The 16,081-nt window shown below is 38.8% G+C and overlaps 1 protein-coding gene across 1 annotated transcript in view; it reads right to left on the reverse strand.

Annotated features, from left to right (window-relative positions):
• The window catches only part of SLC2A12 (solute carrier family 2 member 12), a 94,581-nt gene extending 90,474 nt beyond the window's left edge, over positions 1 to 4,107 (reverse strand). Inside the window, exon 1 of the mRNA XM_056818826.1 lies at positions 3,995 to 4,107. The gene's annotated coding sequence lies outside the window, so the exon portion shown is untranslated. The remainder of the gene's footprint in view (positions 1 to 3,994) is intronic.
• Between the last annotated feature and the right edge of the window lie 11,974 nt (positions 4,108 to 16,081).

Genomic DNA, 16,081 nt, shown 5'->3' on the forward strand with positions numbered 1-16,081 from the left:
AACATTTCTGGGGAGAATAGTCCCTGACTGTTTGAAGTTGAGGGACAAAAAAAGAAAAGAACTTTCCCAATATGAGTGAGGAAAGAAAGGGAACTTATGGAACATCAAGCACTTTCCTCCTGATTTAGTGAATGCCTAGTCTTCTAGACCAGCAGGTCAGCCTGTTTTGTAGAGTTTGTGAGCCAAGAATGGTTTTAAATTTGTTTAAGGCAACAAACCTTTATTTTAAAAGGTTTAAAAGACAAGACCAAAAAAACAAACAAAAAAACAACAATTCTTAACTCACTGTATAAAAACAAGTCATGGCTTAGATTTGGTCTTCAAGCCATACTTTGCTAGTCCTTGTTTTTAAATTTTTCTCCATTTCCTTGTATTCAAAATTACTCCATATTTAGTTTTTTTCTTTCTACAGTAATCTCTTCCTTTCATACTATTAATTATTGAATAAACATTTATATTCTATAGTGGTAAGTAATCAAGATGTAGTAATGATATATTTATAACAGTAACTCACATTTTTATAACAGTTTAAGGTTTACAAAAGCACTTTGAAAAACGATACACAATAGGACAAATAGTGTATTGCTTTCATCCCTTTCACGGACTATAAGAACATAAACCTCAAGTTAGAAAGGATATTAAAAACTATCAAATCTAACCCCATCCGTTTTATTACCAATAAGGAAACTGGACCCCAGTGAAGACAGTATGAGGTAAAGTCAGGTTTCAAACCCAGGTCCTGTGATTACTAAGTCATTACTAGGTGCATTACATTGCACCAGATAAATAATACTGAGGCTCAGGAAGTTAAGTAATGTGTTCAGCCACTTGGATAATGCATCAGAGCTGGGACTTGAAGTACTTCTCATTCTCAGCCTAGTACTCCTTACTTAGCATGGCTTAGAAATTAAATTCTAGCTAAGTTCTAGACAAGTAAGTTTTCCAGCATCTGAAAATTAAAGGCCAAAACTTCAAGCACCTCCCTAAAATATGTTCTTTTGTTTAGTCATTTTTTAGTCACACTCAACTTTTTGTCATCCTATTTAGAGTTTTCTTGGCAAAGATACTGGAGTGGTTTGCCATTTCCTTCTCAAGCTCATATTACAGATAGGGAAACTGAGAGAAACAGGGTTAAGTGACTTGTCTAGGGTCACGCAGCTAGGAAGCGTCAGATCAGAATTGAACTCAGTAAGATGAGTCTTCCTGATTCCAGGTCCAGCATTCTATCCACTTTGCCACCCAAAATATATATTTATACACCCCTATCATTAACATATAAGATACAGAATTTCAATATCCCAAGAAGACAGGCTGTAATCTATTTAGTCTGGCACAAAATGCCTGCAAACAGGTACTCAACAAATACTCAAACTAGCTCTACAAGACACACTTTTACTCACAGGTCCTTTTTGAGGACTAAGGACCATAGAATCACAGAATCTCAGTCTTGGAAGGGAAACTGAAGGTCATTTGGCTCAACTTAAATCAGATCAGAAATCCTCTCTACCGCCTGTCTCCCTCCCAATGTGGTCTTCCAGCACTTACTCAAATATAGCTGCCTTCATTATCACCATTATTCGACTATAGAGAAGGTACTCCCTGTCCCAATGGATGTAATTGTAGAAAGTAGAAGATAAAACAATAAGAAAATAATATTTTAAGAAAACATAAGAAAAAGATTGGCACCTTATTTTCCTTACAAAGCATTATAAAAAGCACTGATTGAATTGAAAGAGGAAACCTGAATATTGGCTAGGTAAATATCAAAGACTATCTATGCCCAGCAAAATGCTTAAAAAGTTCACTTGCCAACCCTATAGGCAGTCCAGGAAGAAGTTACCAATTGACTCCATCTCTGTCCTTCAAAGGAATCTTACTGTATTACTTTACTTATCTCTTAGAGGTAGAGAGAAGGGGATTCCACATCCCCTAATTAACCCTGACACTTTTCAGCTGGGCTAGTTACTCATGACACATTATACCCAGCAGGAGGCAATTTGAAAGTTCTTCATTTCAAAAGAATTAAAGAAACACTTGAGATGTACCTAGCAAAGAGCATGTGTGAATACACAGATACAAGGAGGTGCATTTAAGGTGGAAAACAGCTTTGAGATATGAAAACCATGACTGGAGAGAAGATAATTGACTATAGATTTCAAAAAGAACTAACCCTAGCAGACAAGAGCCGAGCTGTGAAGAAGAGCATACCCAGGAAGATGAGCTGAATCACCAAATCTATGAGAAATTCTGCATCTAGGGTAAGCAGCATGAGCTACAAGAAGAAAAAAGATCTAGGAGCCCTGTAACATCAGAGGGGTAAGTTGTCTTAGCCATATGTGTCCCCCATATTGTTGCTTGTGTCTGCACTTCTTTCCAACACTGTGTGTATTAGTGGAAACAGTGTTCCTATGGTTTATGAGGGGAATATTGAATGGTACTGTATTATGCCATTCTAGGAAATGCCTTTGCTTTGAGTTAATTGTGCCTACTGTCTGACCCTTGAAGAAAGGTTGCCAGTGGGGGCTCATAAATTGTAGTAGGATTGTTAACTTGGAAATAACCCAGAACTACCCAGAAAACCCACTCTTTAATCAGGGAAAAGGGATAGGCTTCAATATTTTGTTCACCACACAGAGTGAAACATGAAATACCATACAAAAATGAAAGGCTCTGGGACTCTGGGAAACTGTACCCCTGGGAGAAGACACCATACTAGATGCCAACTCCAAAGGGAAACTGAAACTGAGAGTCTCTTTATGCCCTTTTGGGAAGCTTACAGAGACTAACCACAAACAGGTATGTAAACCTTTTTGCAGCTATGGGCATTAAGGAAAGGTCAGTTGTAACAAATCAAATGCAAAGGTCAAACTGAGCTTCCTGAGAAGAAACTTTAACCCAACAGAGAAGCCTCAAAAGCAAACAAAAGTACTCAACATTGCACTGTATACTGTAAAATGGAGATTTGAACCCTAGACTTCAATCCCCAGAAGTCGTTGGTACTTCCCAGAATTCCCTATAATCTCACCTGAGTCTCCACCTGGGCGAGATCACAATGAGTGTTTAACTGACTCTCTGCCTCAGACACCTCTCTGTGCTCTTCCATTTGCAAGGATGTAGTGAGTAAGCTAAGTGCCAGGAGGGGGGTTTTGAATGGGCTAATCAGCCCTAGGCACATGGTTTTCTTGTTTGTATTTTCTTTATTCCTTGATTTCCAATAATCCTTAATACATTTCATAAAATAAAATACTTTTTTATTATTAGACTAATTTGTTACAATACAAAACAGGGGTGCCTGGCACTGGGAATTTTTCAAAAGGGCAGTGGTAAACTGAGGCATCCAAATTTCACATTGACAAGATCCAAGACTCATAGGGTAATATTTAATGAAAGGAATAGTGTTCACCCCTTTGGACGCCCCAACCTGTGAGTTCAAGTGTGTCTTGTGGAGGTAACCCCTGGATTATTTGTTGAATACTTGTTTGAATGTATGTTGTGCCAAGCTATTTAAACAGATCATAGCCTGTCTTCTTAGATTATTGATAGCCTAAAAAAAGACCTAATATGCACAAGTAAATGTGAAATGTGTACCCCCAAATGATATAATGGTGAAAGTCTCAAGCTCCTACATATTTGAGCCATAATGCATGCAAAAATAGTTATTTAATAATCAAACTATATATGTTGATGGTTCTTATTTTAAATAGGTATTAAATGGGCATTGTAACAAGGGAATCACTTTAAAAGACTGATATATATTAATTTAAGGTCGCCAAGGAATCAGCTATGTAATTCCTAAATGAAAAACTCAAAGTCAGCCGTCAGCCTTTTTTGGAGTTTAATTACAATAGGAGTAAGAAAGGAATTAGAGATAGAGAGAGAGACTCCAGGAGAGAAGGGAATAGGGCTTAAATACCCCTTCTGTTTAGGCTGGGCCAAAAGGCCCAAGCCCTTAGATAGCTGGGGCAAAGAAAAGAGATCAGTCCCTATTACTCACGTGTCCAAAATGGAGAAACAGTCTCAGAGGCCCCCACCTTCAGCTTCCTTCAGAGCAAGCCTTCTCAGAGCCCACAGGAACCACACCGACCAACTCTCCCCCTCCCACCCCAAGTCTCCAGACCCTCCTATCTTTAAGGAAACCATCCAAGTTCCTCCTCTCAGTTCTCCCATCTACCAATCACTATTCATCAATTTCCCTGTGCCAATGGAGGCTCTAGCTTAACCCAGGACCGCCCAGAGGTTTCTGGCTTTTGCACATGTCTGTTGAAGGTCATATTTTCAAATGATTAAATCTTTGATCTAGGCTGCAGCCCTTACTCAATCCTATTAGGACTGAATAGGGTGGAGATTTATTCCAAGTATCTCCATTGTATCAATTCTAAAATCAATCATGACTCAAAGAAATTCCTGTTCTATGCTTAAGCATAGGTCAAAGTCCTTTCCATTGTTCAGCAAAGGGTTTCTGTCCTAAAGTAATCTTAAGAAGGGAAGAGAAGGAACCTCCCATGCCAATGGGGTTCCCATTCCAATAGACTATCAGTAAGAAATTTTCCAAGTATGAAATATCCCAATGGTGAAATTTCCAACATTTATAAGTCTAAGGAAATTTAAGGTTTACAGCATTGTTCAGAAGGAAAATCTCACCTCTTCAAAACTCAGGTAAAAGTTTTCTGTAGTTAGCAAGAAATCTTAGAAATGTAATTAACTACATAGATAATGAGGAAGGAATGACAGACAAGAAAAGTCTAATTTTTCATAACCTGTGGCCCAGAACTGAAAGTCTGAGTTTACATAGACTGAGTTTCAAGGGCTTCCCTCAAAAATCTTTCTTGACTTGTGCTCACATTGGAGGCTTCCTTTGGCTTATATGTAGATCCAAAACTGTGCAAAAGTGAAAATGGAAATAATTTTTTACTCCTTTCTTTTTAGAACTGTTGAGAAGGAAATGATGTGAAAACTTTAAAATACTATATACATGTAATGATAGATCAATTCTATTTGTCCCACAAGATTGTAATAGACATCAGATTATGTATTTAAAATATTTTGAAGTTGTAATACATAGTACCTAAGTGGCCCAGTGGATAGAGTGCTAGACCTACTAAGACCTGAGTTTGAATCTGGCATTAGCAATGTAGCAACTGCATGACTCTGAGCAAGTTATTTAACTGCCTCAAATTTCTCAACTGTAAAATTTGGATAATAATAGCACTTGAGGATAAAATGAGGTAATATTTACAAAATGCATTGAAAATCTTAAATTGATATTTACATAATGGCTATCCTTATTATTCCTTAGGTATATTATTATATTAGAGTCCCACTTACACTATAACTCTGCATTTTCTTTCATTCTCCTATTAGGTTTTTATTGATGATGTCTTTCTTCTCTAAGACTTTGGAGAAACTCCAAGAGCTTTTCATCTTGACCCTTTTAGTTATTTTAAGGTTTGAACTATTTTACAAAGAAATGCACAGGGGGTAAGAAGGAGGAAGAATGTGAAAGATAAACAAACAAAACATGACCAAGATAAAATTACAAAGCTGCAGAAGTCTTAAGTGTCAAGCCTGGTCCTATTTCCTTCATTAGAGGCCTTGTTCTTCATTTCTCGTTTTATTTGACTACCCATTCCCCATTTTTATAGATTCTTGCCCTTGAAGCCATACAGCCTAAATTTGTCTGTGCTGAATGTCAGAGCAAGTTCCAGGTATTGAGTTTATGATCTCAGCCCTTCTAGAAGTTGCCTCACCAACTGTTATTCTGGATGTGGGATCCCCAAAGCTATTGTAGCCAGATTTTCCAAACCCTTCTTCCCAAGATGAGTCTTTCTCCAAGGTTTCTTCTCTACAGATAACTTATAGTCACAATGTTCATTTTACATTTTGGCTATAGGTCTAGAAGACTATCGTTCTTTTTTCCTAACTCTAGGGACAAAAAATACTTTTTCTTCCAATCTATAAGGAAGTTCTGTTCTGTATATAAACTTCCCTTCTTTCATCTTGGTAGTGACAATTCAGACTCTTGGAGAGGTTCATGCTTCATCATAGTCATTGTCATCTTTGTACCTGTCTGTTGAAAAACAAAAACAAAAAAAACTCTTACATGCTGCCTTATAATTGATATTAAGTATTGAGTCCAAAGGAGAAGAGTAGTAAGGGCTAGGCAATTGGGGTTAAATGATTTGTCCAGGGTCACACAGCTAGGACGTATCTGAGGCCAAATTTGAACTCAGGATTTCCTATCTCCTGGCCTAGCTCTGAGCCACCTACATGCCTCTTTTGGTATATCTTAAGCAGATTAACCCACCATATTGTAATGACTCATCCTGTCCTTCTCACTTGTTGAATTGGCTTTTGCTTTTGAGTTGGCTTTTCCTTGGTGCCCCAGTCTGTCACCTACATTTCTTCCTTTAATGAGGCTATGTGACCCCATGATTTCACTAACTGACTGGTAAGATATCTGGATTCTCTGCCATTACACCCTCTGTAAACTCATTGTAGCAATTCAGAAAGCAACTTAGTAGGGATAAGAACTAGAAACTGAAGAAGGGGAGTTTGATGTGGAAGAAAATGGGATGAATGGAGCTAGTATTGTCTTGTTTTGATTTTGATTTATTTTTTAATAGGTATCTTAAAAAATTAGGACCTTGTGAGAAGATTTGGATAAACTGATGCCATGAAGCAGAACCAAGGCATCTAAGTGACTCAGTGATATAGAGCCAGGTCTAGAAATGGGAGGTCTTGGGGTTCAAATCCTGCCTTAGATACTTCCTAGTGGCTCAGGCAATTCACTTAATCCCAGTTGTCTAGCCCTTATTACTCTTCTGCTTTGGTACCAATACTAAGATAGAAAGCATGGGTTAAAAAAATAAGCAGAAACAGATGAACAATATGCACAAAGATTGCAACAATGCAAATAAAAAAATCACTAAAAGGAAATGGACATGTATAACCCAGTGGAATTGCTTGTCAACTCCAGGAGAGGGGAGGGAGATAGCATGAATCATGTAACCATGGAGAAAAATATTTTAAAAAATAAAAGGAAACTGAATTCCAATAATGGAAAAATGGACCTTGGTCCTGGTGATAAAATAATGAAGAGTGCTTCATTCCTCAAGGCTGCTAGATGGCTCAATGAAGAGAGCACTGGGCCTGGAATCAGGAAGACCTGAGTTTAAATTTGACCTTGAATATTTCTTAACTATGTAACCTTGGGCAAGTCATTTACCCTTTGTTTCCCACAATTTCTTCCACTGTAAAATGGGAATAATAATGGCAGCCAGGACATATAATAATAAATATAAATAATATCCTCCTAGAACAGTACTAAGAATCTCTATTTCCTTCCTTTTTGGAGGAAGAAAGGTAGAGGAATTGTAACAGAAAATTGCCAGACAAAACTTCCATATCATATATTTAAAAAAACTGTTTTCCTTTGTCACAAAAACGATTCTCTTGGGAGGGGCAAATAACAGCTCTCTAAATACAAAAGATAGCAATGCAATGTAGCTTTTTTAAAAGAAAAAAAAAAGGATTTTTGATGGTATAAATTTTGTGGAGTGGTAAAAATTTGGTTTGATTCATCCATTGAGGAACCCAGATCTAGACTGCCATGATCCCTGCCTTTGAACAAGACTTTCTGCCTCTGTTCTTTTTATCTAATTTTAAACTGACCCTCTTCTTTAGATATGTGGGAAGCTTTTCAAATAGGTTTTAGTCTAATTATATATCCAATTCCTACTAGGAGAGTATGATAAAGGATAATGGAAAGGTTTGCAATTTGCAAAGCTGTGCAAGAACTGAACCTTTCCATCCTTTATCACAAGACGAAACCATCTTGGCAAAATAATTATCAACAAGGGATTTGAGTCCCTTGTTGGCCTTTCCTACATATTTTTCTTCCTCTCTGGAACTCTCTGAATCCCAGTCCATTTGTAGATTGGAGATTACAGACACATTGTAGCATTAGTAATAATAATATCTCATTTTTATATACCTTTTAAAGTATACTAAGATCTTTACAATCATTATCTCATCTGAGAAAATTACATACTGCTCTTAGGCAGCTAAGTGACTCTACTTGGATTCAAGAAGACCTGGGTTGGAATCCTGCCACAAACACTTCTAGATGAGTGAGCCTGGGCAAAATCCTTTGCCTCTCATTCCTTATTTGTAAAATTGGCATCATAATAGCACCTACATCACATAGTTGTTATAAAGATCAATTTTCAAACCTAAAAAAGCTAAATAAAGGCTAATTATAATGCATACATTTCTTGGCCTTCTGTTTGTTCTAGTCATCTCCCAACATTCACTTTGCCTATCTTCAGAGAGTTATTCTTTCCTTATTTGGAGGATTCTGGGTATGTGCAGGGAGAAAGAGACAGAGAGTGTTTTTAATGATAATGCACATGCTATCAAATAATTTACCCACTAATAAGTAAAGGATATTTTCCAACAATAGGTATAGCTATAGAATTACATAAATATAAGGTGTTACTCATTGATATTTCTTTTTACAATTCCTTTGAGTCTATAACACTCTCCTTTTCTCTTTTCACTGTTTCCCTTTGTCATCCCCACTTCATCATTTGTTATTCAATCATTCTCAGTCATGTCTGACACTTTGTGCCTCCATTTGTGGTTTTATTGGCAAAGATACTGTAGTGGTTTGCCATTTCATTCTCCAGAACATTTCATTGATAAGGAATCTGAAGTAAATAGGGTTAAGTGATCTGCCCAGGTTCACACTGCTAGTCTTAGACCAGATTTGAACTCAAGGGAATAAGTCTTCCTGACTCTCAGCTGAGTACTGAGTTCTCTAGCTGCCTCCAGGTCATTAACCTTTTCCTTTCCCCTTCTTGGCCTCCCCAACCCTGCCCAAACTTGCAGCATACTTTTTGTTGTAACCAGAGGCAAAACTAAAGATTGCCAGAAGAAAACAGATGAGCAAGCATTTTTGATTAGAAAATGAATCCAATAGCCCCTTCTCAATCCCTTGAGAAGAGAAGAGTGGTTATTCCTGGAACCATAACTAGGGTGAAGTAGCCAGGGCTTTGCCTCCTAATGGGAAATTTAAAAATTGCCATCTGTGGAAAGAAAAACTGAATCAAGCTTTGGGATTTTCTGCCACTGAGGTGGAGCAAACAGCAGTTGGAATGTTAGAGTGAAGGTTGATGGACAGCGATGACAGTTGGTGGGGGCAGGGGCGACTAGGAGAATGACAGTTGCTCTCAAGGACTCCCTTTTCTGGCCCTTGGACTGGAAGGAGCGTTCTCTCCCTGTCTCTGGATAGAAGTATCTCTAATACTGGATTTTCCCCAACTGTGTGCTCTACTTGGATTCCTGTGATCATGTCATTGAACTAAAGGATTTAAGGGGAGTGGTTTGAACTTTAGGGGTGTCAGCCCAAAGATACAGGCCCAACCAGATCTAAAGGTCAGAACCTTTTCTTCCTCTTGCTGTCTTCTGCTAAAGACTTTGAATTTAAGAAAGCTAGCATAGATTAACATAGACAGGAATAAAAGAAATCCTTCACAAGCTTGTGAGGACTGGCCTCAGCTCAAAAGCTGAGAGAGACTCAAACCCGATCTGGGGAAAAGTATAGGGCAATCCTTATTTCCCTTGATCCTGATACCCACCCAACCCAAACTTGTTATTAAATTCACCTTGAGTTAAATAATCCACAGTCAGATAAGAGGAGGACTATCATTTCAGGGAGACATAGAGGGAGCTGAACCTAAGGACAGCCATTCAACCACAAAAGGTCCTTATTGGGCCCCTGTTGAGTGACCTGGTACCAGGAGAGGCTTGTCCCTCAGGGGGAGTCCGCGCTTATCTTCTCTGGGGTATCTTCAACATCAATCCATAGTGAAGACATCCCCTCAGGCTATCATAGTTGGCCCATTTCTCTGGAACACCATTTTTCAAAAACAGCCTCTCAGCAGAGGTCATCTCTGTCCTTTTATCTTGTCATCATGGAATCTAGGAATCCCAAACTTGTGGCCTAGTGGGATCTGATGAACCCCAAGTTTCAGGACTAGCTTATAGGTTGGAGACCCTAAAGCTTGTCCTTGTTCCCTTTTTCCATGGGAATCTACCCGGAAGGGAATCCCAGGCAAGCAGTTTCAGACTGAGTGACAGACCCTCAGGAGAATGGCAGTCCTAGTTGGGTAGGACTATGCATGTGCTAAGTACCTTCTTTGTTTTAGGTAGTCTCCCTATTATATCAGAGATCCTTTCCCAAGAAGATCCACACCAGGGCAGGAACCATCCTTTAGTATCCATTGGAAGCAGCCCCTTCTCTTACACCCTAGCCTCTAGCTATGATTCCTTTCCCAAGTTGGTTGTATCCCATCAGTGTAGTTTGAACACTCCCATTTTCCTTGTAGCAATAGCGATGTCAATCATCTTTCCCTGCCTCTGGATTCCCCAAATGGTATATAGGTTCCCCAAATTCTTTTGTTCCCTGGAGTCCATCTAGCGCGGTGGCACTCCCAAGAGTCAGTGACCAGAGCGGCCAGAGTTCAAACCTCGGACTCTGCAGTCATGTGTGGCATGCAGCTCTGTTGTCGAGGTCTACTAGCACTGAACCCCTTTTTGCCCTTGATTAAAAAGTGATTTTGACTATTTAATAGTTCTGTGTTTTTTTTCCCATTCAACAACCACACCAGCAGCCATTATAAATCCTTCCTTATCCCCTGTACCTCTTCAATCCTCTACAATTCCTTTAACTATTACACATCCGTACCACCTTGGGGAGTGCCTTGCCTTCCTGTGGGGGCCAAAGTAGCCTCCTCCTAGAAGTGGTGATTCTCTTTCAGCAGCTTAGAGACTTCATATTGCACAGAAACATTTCTTTCTCCATAGCAGCTGCCCTCCAAATAAAGCTGTTCTGTCCTCTCATTGATCCAACCCCTGATGCAGTAGTTACTAGCCATAGCTATGGTTCCGTTCATTTCCTAGAGAGTCAAGAATAAGAGTTTCAAAACAGCTATTTTCATTTTATTTAAACCGTGTTTTGGTTTGTTTTTAAGTTCGGGGTTGAGGCTATTTGAGGAAATTGAAATCGCTGGGTACCCAACTATTGGTTTATACAAGAGCATGAATGTATCTGGAGATACTCATGTCTCCCAAACAAGTTTCCTCTTATTCTCCCCCCCCAAAATCTAAATACATCTCAAGAAATATTTTTCTAGTAAAGATTCCATGGATTCCAAAGGGCTGTTTAAAGCAACTTTTAAAAGCCCATTTCAAGTTTCTTTAGCTGGGCGTTAACTCAAGCAGGCAAACAGTATCCCTGGGAACCAGGGTCTACATGACTGTCTAACTGCATTTCTATGTTTGTTCCATGGCTGGCATCAAATTACAAGGGCATAGTAAGATGCTACTAAAAGAGTTGCCAGGTTCCTCTACTGTGACTATGAGTATTTTAAAATCTTTAAGAACCTTCATAGTTTGCTTAGTAACTTTCTCTTTCAGAATCTTCGACAGGAATTGGGAAAAGGTTGGATGGTGGTGAGCTTTGAGGTTCTTTCCTGATCTAAATCTAGGGTCCTGTGATTCTTATCTACCATATACAGGGATTGGTTAAAAGGAAACCATTGAAACAAAGCATTCAGAGGCATGTCCTAAAGGGAATACAATTCATTATTCAATTAAGCACACAATACACACAAAGGAATATTGTATAGTGAATAGAAGATTGGCTTTGGAATCAGGAAGACATGAGTTCAAGTGCTTCCTCTATTGCAAACTAGCTCTATGGCTATGGTAAACTCAGTTAACTTTTCAATTGTTTAAGGAGCTTGCTTTCTTTCATTTTTAAAAAAAAAATTCTTTACTTTCTGTTCTAATCACAATTCTAAGGCAGAGGGGCAAGCAAGGGCTAGACAAAGGGGGTTAGAGAGACTTGCCCAGGGTCACCCAGCTGATAAGCATCTGGGGTCTGATTTGAACTCTTATCTTCCTGACTACAGGCCTGGCCCTCTATGCACTGTGTTGCCCACCTGCCCCTTTAGGTAGCTTTTTAAGATTATCACTTAGATTAGTTGCTGATGTGATCTGCTTTTGAGAGGGATTTTTTTCATGGAGAATTTCTTCTTCACAAGTGAAATAATAGGTTCATTAAAAAAATATGCCAAGGTCCAAAGGGCCCCAAAAGACTGTCTGCCCTTTGATTCAGCCATAGCACTGATGGGTTTGTACCCCAAAGAGATAATAAGGATAAAGACATGTACAAGAATATTCATAGCTGCGCTCTTTGTGGTAGCCAAAAATTGGAAAATATGGGGATGTCCATTGATTGGGGAATGGCTGAACAAATTATGGCATCTGATGGTGATGGAATACTATTGTGCTAAAAGGAATGGGAGGAATTACAAGTGAGCTGGAATGACCTCCAGGAATTGATGCAGAGTGAAAGGAGCAGAACCAGGAGAACATTATACACAGAGACGGATATGCTGTGGTACAATTGAATGTAATGGACTTCTCTACTAGCAGCAATGCAATGATCCAGGACAATTCTGAGGAACTTATGAGAAAGAATGTTATCTACATCCAGAGGAAGAACTGTGGGAGTAGAAGCCCAGAAGAAAAACAACTGCTTGATCACATGGGTTGATGGGGATATGATTAGGGATGTAGACTCTAAATGATCACCCTAGTGCAAATACTAATAATATGGAAATAAGTCTTGATCAATGATACTTGAAACCCAGTGGAACTGCTTGTTGGCTATGGGAGGGGGTGGCTGAGAAGAACATGAAGAACATGAATCACATAACCATGGAAAAATATTCTAAATTAATTAATTAAATTTTTTCAATTCAAAAAAATAAAATTAATATGTATTTAATTGAAAAAATATGCCAAGGACAGTGCTAGGCACTGGGGAGGAGATGTTCAAATTCTTCTGACTCTTTATAACCCTATTTAGCATCTTCTTGGCATAGACATTGGATTTGTATGAAATCTTTTTTTAGCTCATTTTATATGTGAGGAAACCTGGGTTAAATGACTTGCCCTGGGTCACATCACTAATAAGTATCTGAACTGGTGAATTTGCAGTCAGGTCCTGTTGAATCCAGAGCCTTTTCTCTATTGACTGCACCAAATCAAATATACTTACTCCCTAGAAGCTTAAATCTAAAACAACTATATTTCACTTCTTTATTTCTTTTTAAACTTTTAGCTTTTCCTAGTATCAGTCCTAAAACACAAGAGCAGCAAGGGCTAGGCAATTGGAGTTAAGTGACTTGCTTAGGGTCACACGGCTAGAAAGGGTCTAAGGCCATTTCATTCCTTTTTACAGAACCCTTTTTAATATTTCCAGAGCCATTTCCTACTGACCTTTCACTCCCAAATTGATCAGGGTATTATAAACCAAGCAGGTTAAATGTTCACCTGGTTTCCTGACCAAAGGACACCTTCATGATCACAAACAAAACAATCTCTATCATGTGTGTTTCTAAAACTCTCAGAGATGAGGACTCTGCAGTAATCCTTATGGCCAGGATGTCCTTCTTTATGTCTAAGTGAACTCTCTCCAAATGAAACTAGTTTATTTACTCTGGTTCTAACCTCTGTGAAGACTGAAAAGAGTCAGTCTATGCCTTCCTCACAATAGATCTTTCACACATTTTGACTCAATTTCTTTTCCCCTGTCTCAACTTTGCCTTCCCCAAGTATCTCTCCATTCATTGGAAACTTGTACTTTGTTGCCTGGGAGCCTCCGGACCTGTGATCTGGAAGGAATCAAACACTCTATGCCCTGTCCCAATTAAAATACTTCTTAGACCAGGTTAAAAGTAGGCAGGGACTGCCTGGGTCTTAAAAACTGAGTTCTGCAAAGCCCTAAGGACTGTAATAGAAACTACTTTGTTTTGTTCCATGTGTAATTTCAAGTGTTGACTGAGATAATTGGTTCCTAATTTAAAGAGCTCCATTTTCTCCCCAGTACATCAGAGTAGCTTATGAAACTACATGGCAGCTAAGGTGCACAGTGGACTCCACAGGCTTGGAGTTTGGAGGACCTGGATTCAAATCTGGCCTCAGATATATCCTAGCTGTGTGACCCTGAGCAAGTCACTTAACCCCAATCGCCTAGCCATTCCCACTTTTCTGAATAAGAATTGATACTAAGATAGAAGGGGAATGTTGAAAGAAAGAAAGAGAAGCCAATGTTTTTTCAGAGTCCCAAAAAGTTTTTATCTTGAAGACAGGTAAGAGCAGGGGCCCATCTTTAACTGAAGGTCTCTGGACTCTGGAATTTCTGGACTTTATCCTTCTGACACTGGTTTTGTCTAGACAAGGTAAGGTTTATATCTTCTTTTACACCTTGGCCCTTGTGTTTAAAGTGGAATGATAGGGAGAAATTAGCTGACAACAGATTACTCCTGGTTCTTTCCCTCAGAATGAAAACTCAGACACTTCTTGGGGGATGTCAAAATCTACTTTTGAAATGATACAATTGAATTCAATTACAACAGCACCTTTCAAAAGGAGTCTGTGGTTAGCCACCTCCATGCATTTTGTGGTTGTGTTGGTATACCATGCTTATATTGGCAGAAAGTACATGTAAGTTGACTGGCACACTCAAATCCTATTAAATCATTATATATCACCAAAAATACTTTCCTTCCTTTCTCATCCCCAGTAGAACTGAATTGGTACATAGTTAGCTAGGCAAGGACATAATCAGGAAAAAAATGAATTCTATTTGTCCTACAAACTTAAATTATAGAGAGAGTGATATTGTAGACACATTTCTTATTTATAATATTCTGTTTTAACAAAACTAAAGATTTCAGCATCTGTAATATGTAGATAGTACTATGCTAGGCACTAGATATAAAAAAGACAAATTATTTAAGAGCCAGTCCATATTTACAAGGATCTTATAGTCCATTGGAATATCAACCCTGTAAAGAATAGCTCCAGAGAAACTCCTCTAATAAATTTTAGGAAGGATGGCTTTTGGGGGGTAGTTAGGTGGCACAGTGGACAGAGTACTAGGCTTGAAGTCAGAAAGATTCATTTTTCCTGAATTCAAATCTGGCCTTTGACACTTACTAGCTGTCACTTAACTAGCAAGTCACTTAATCTTGTTTGCTTCAGTTCTTAATATGTAAAACAAAGTGGAGAAGGAAATGGCAAACCACTCTAGTATCTTTGCCAAGAAAACCCCAAATCGGGTCATGAAGAATCGAACACCACTGAAATGACTGAACAACAAGACTTCTAGCTAAGGGAAATTAGGAAAAGATTCTTGAAAAGAGGTCACATCTGAAATGAGTCTGGAAGTCTAAGAAAGGGAGATTTCAGAAGGCAGAAATTCAGAAGCCATCTCTTCTAGAAATGGGTACTGACATATGGAGATACATGGAGTTGGAAAGAGGACAGAAAGAAATAGTGGTCTAGCTAGTAAGGAAATCTGACTTGAAAGTAGAATGACTAGGAGGAAATAAATCAAGAAATATAACTTGGAGACATGATCAGGAATGTATATTGTATTTGGTAAGCTACTGGAGTCACTGATGGCTCTAGGGAGGCAGAGACACAAAGGAAGGGGTACAGAATTTGGAGTCAGGACTAAATACTGGCTCTAGTACTTATTACTTGTATAATCTGGGACAAATCATTTTATCTTTGTTTCCCTTCCATAAAATGAGATTGGACTGTGATATAATCATCCTAGTGGCCTCTACGATGATTTCTAATTCTAAATCTAATGGTAGCTACTCACTGACAAACTAGTTTGTCAGGCCCAATCAGCTAACAGCTGCCCAGTGGCAGCTTGACCTAGCCCAGCAGCAAGTTGACCCATTCGGATGAGATGATGTCTGGTGAGGAGCCAGCTCAATAGGAATATCCATCAGCAAACTTTGTGAGCGACCTTCAGAAAAATGAGACTACTCAAATGCTGCTGGTGCTGATGTTTATCAGTAGCCTTCAGTGATCCTGGCATCTCTGGGACCTTTTTGGTTCGAAATCCCAGGAGCTTCTGCTTTGTTAGTGGTGGGTTTTTTCTGCCTTTCTCCAGTGCAGCCAAACTGACTGCTAAAACATAGTGACAAAACAT

This window comes from Monodelphis domestica, chromosome 2, assembly GCF_027887165.1.
Source record: "Monodelphis domestica isolate mMonDom1 chromosome 2, mMonDom1.pri, whole genome shotgun sequence".
NCBI lineage: Eukaryota > Metazoa > Chordata > Mammalia > Didelphimorphia > Didelphidae > Monodelphis > Monodelphis domestica.